We start from the raw sequence: 3,599 nt of genomic DNA on the forward strand, positions 1-3,599 counted from the left end.
TCTTTGCCCGCGAGAACTTCCTGCCGGAGGGAGCCTGCGTGCGTGCGTGGTGCGGTAGAATTCAGAGCCTCCAAGTTTTGTACTACCACCAGTGCACCTGTCGTTGCCTGCCCTATTTTTTCTTTTTTGTTGGCTTGCAAGTGGATGTCAATACCAAATAGTACTGTTTACTGGTAGTGGGACAGCCGGACAGGAAAGCCAATGTAGCCGTCTTTTGCTGTTTTGCAGGTAAATAATGGTTGGATGCAATATACAGTACACCACCGGTAGGTTTCGCATGAGTTCCATGCTTCCAAGTGCCGCGGGTGTAGCGTATTGGGAGCGGCCAGGCACTCATCACCGTGGGGGTAAGTACAAAAACACCAGCAGGCAGCAGCGCAGTCGCCTACTCCTCGTCACCGCCTCGCTTCTCCCAACAGCATGAGCGGCCAGAGAGAAAGCTCAGACCTCCCAGGCCCCGAGACACAGGCACACACCTGACACCCCAACCGATGGCCGCTGCTAATCACACCAGGAGTGTGTTTAGTTCCCACAAAATTTCTAAACTTCCCAAACTTTCCATCACATCCCCTATCACATCGAAACATTAAATATTGCAAACGACCCATGCATGGAGTACTAAATGTAGTTAAATAAAAAAACTAATTGCATAGTTTTGATGTACGTTGCGAGATGAATTTTTTGAGCCTAGTTAGGTCATGGTAGGACAATATTTACCACAAACAAACGAAAAGTGCTACAGTGTACTACAGTGACTGATGTGACTTTTTCTCCCTCTTTTCTCCTCATCTAAACACAGCCCAGGTTTTTTTTAAAAGGGTATCACACCAGGTTTAGATTAACGCCGAGCTGCCGCCTGGCCGTGGAAAGTCGACAAAATCCAGAGGAACCTCAACCGGCTCCCAACCTCGGTTAGAAAAAGAAAATAAGGATTTGAGTTCTAGCGGTAACTTTAACCGAGACAAAACAAGAGCTCAAAAAAACAGAAACGGGCGCGGGTATCCCTCGGCTCCTCTTCCCTAGTAGAATACGTACATCTGACAAGGCGACGCCCAGACAGCAGAGGCGCAAAAGAGAAAGGATAGGGACCAAAAGAGAGGAAAAAAAAGGGCCGAGGTGCATTTCCATCTGCTGCGCCTTTCCTTCCTTCGCTACACCGGGTCTACGGTGGGCCGAGGGGCTAGTACTCTAGTAGTAGTACTGGTACGTCAGGTCAGCCGTTGGGGAGGCGCGCCGCAGCGTCACTGCGGGGCCGCCTCGCCGGCGTTGGCGGCGAGCCACCGGTCCATGGGAACGCACTGCGCCCTGTGGGCGCGCTTCCAGTCCAGCGCCTGGCACGCGCGGGAGCAGTAGTTGGCGGCGCCGCACACGGAGCACCGCCGGAACTCGTGCCGCCGGGTCTCGCGCCGCCCGCACCGGACGTGGGAGCACAGCCGGAGCTCCGCGCCGTCGCCGTCGCCGCCTGTAGCGGGCTTCTTCGCGGCCGCCGCCTGGGCGCCGCGGGAGGCCCACCAGTCCACCATGAACTGGTTCGCCGCGTGGGGGTCCGCCTCGGGGAGGCTCCACCCGAAGTCCGAGAGGAGCGGGCACCCGCCGGAGCCCTCGACCGCCGCGCCGAGCGGGAGCGCCGCGGCGAAGGGGTGGCGCGAGGCGGCGGCCGCGGCGAGCGCGAGGGTGAGCTCGCGGGCGTTGGCGGCCACCAGGAGTCGGCGTCCCTCGGCGGGGGTCGCGCCGCACGCCGTAGCCGTCCTGGAGGCAGTGCCCGAGCTCGCGGAGCGCGTCGACGTGGCCCAGCGCGGCCGCGCGCGCGCACAGCGCCGCGCCCGCGCGGAGGGTCCCGGTCGGACTTGGCGCCGCCGCTGCCGTTGAACTGGATGACCGCCAGTGAGTAGAGCGCCGCGGCGTGCGCGCCGACCGCCGCCCTCGCCAGCAGCGCGGCGCCGCTGCTCCGGCTCCCGAGGCAGTAGAATCGAATCTGCAGGCAGAAGCAAGGACGCTCGTCGTCAGCTCTCAAGATCGAGGCGCAGAATCAACACAGCGATCAACTCCGCTGCTAGTAGCATCTTATTAGGGTTGCTAGGCGCCGCGTACCATGCCGAGAATGTAGCAGGCCTCGAGGTTGCCGGCGTCGGCACAGCGCTTGAGGAACCTCTGCGCCGGCTCCGACCACGCTGCCGCCTTCACGGCCAGCGACGCCGGCGAGGCCTTGGCGAACACCATGTCATGCCCGCCGAGCTCGTTGAGCCTCTTGCATCTGAAAACGCGAGAGACATCAGTCGCCAATCCTTGTGGCTAGCAACTTTATCCCCGTGACCCCGCCCGCCTCAATGTTTCCGTAAACTGCAAGACAATCCAACTCCCCCACGCATTTCAAATACTGCAACGCGCGAGGGGAGACTGGGAGAGGGAGCGCTTGCAATCCGAAGAAACACGAGGGGTTTCTCGCCTCATGGGCGAGCAAAGCGGATCGATGAGGAGGAGCAGCCAAGGAGACCTACGTGAGGTGCACGGAGACAAGGTCGGAGGGCGCCGAGGCGGAGGCGGCGAGCTTGGACAGGATGGAGAGGACGAGGTCGTCGGGGAGCACGTCCAGGTAGTCCGGCCCTCTCGCGAGCCTCTTCCTCCGCCCGCCGCCGGCGCACTCGCCGGCGACGGCCGACTGCCCCATCGGCGACGCCGTCCTCTTCCTCTTCTGCCCCACGGCGGCCTCGCCTCCGTTGTTGGAATACAGGGAACCGCTCCTAGTCCTCATCTCTCTGTTTCTCTGTCCCCGCGGTTCTTCGTCGTCGTCGCCGCCGGAGACGGACGGGGAGCGCGCGCAGGCGGGGGAAGCGGGTGAAACGGCCGCGGGGGGCGAGGGCGAGACGACAGGGGAGCGCGGTGCGGTGCTTGTGTGGAAAAGGGCGAGCAGGCAGAGGGGCTTTTTATATAGAGCGGGAGCGTTTCTGCCGTACCGTGGGCCGGCGTGGGCCCGGACTGTCGGGAGATGAGGCTTTGGGAGTTGCTTCAATTTTTTTTACAGCTTTTAGTTGCGCCCTGCCAGTGGGCCCGGGGCCTGAGCTGACCGCAACCGCATGAACTCTCTCTATGCGCGCCCAGCTCTTGAATGAAACGCGTCAATGCTATTGGCTGCGTCCTTTTTACCGCCAGCTTTTGTGAAAGAAAGCCTGCGGAAACCAGGACGGTGCCATGGAGTTTCCTCTTCTTTATTGACGATGGTAGGCGTTTGCTTTTACTCACTGTTACGTTACGGCCGTAACAGTCTCTCTTTTTTTGCATTTTCTTTTTTCTAAATTTTCATTGAGAGTACAGTCAGAATGCGGGGGTATGGTATAATGGCACTCGTACAGTATACAGAGTACCTCTGCAGTACTGTATGCTCGTTCCGCTCGTAGCAGTTGCTGATGAATAATGCTGTCCTGGCCTGCTGCCCTCTGCGGCTCTGCCTGCTTATTAGATTATCCCTCTCTCTTTTCTCTTTATTTTTTATAAGATATCAAGCGTTATAGCCACGGAATGGGGGAATGCAATGTCCAAAAAAAGCAAATGATTTGATCTAAAAAACAGAGCAGATGACTCCTGGCATATGCGATTCCTTT

At 58.9% G+C, this 3,599-nt stretch overlaps 1 pseudogene; it reads right to left on the minus strand.

The window, feature by feature from the left end:
- Positions 1–912: 912 nt before the first annotated feature.
- LOC120709093 lies at positions 913–2,911 on the minus strand (annotated as a pseudogene).
- Between the last annotated feature and the right edge of the window lie 688 nt (positions 2,912–3,599).

Source organism: Panicum virgatum, chromosome 5K (genome assembly GCF_016808335.1).
Source record: "Panicum virgatum strain AP13 chromosome 5K, P.virgatum_v5, whole genome shotgun sequence".
Taxonomy (NCBI): domain Eukaryota; kingdom Viridiplantae; phylum Streptophyta; class Magnoliopsida; order Poales; family Poaceae; genus Panicum; species Panicum virgatum.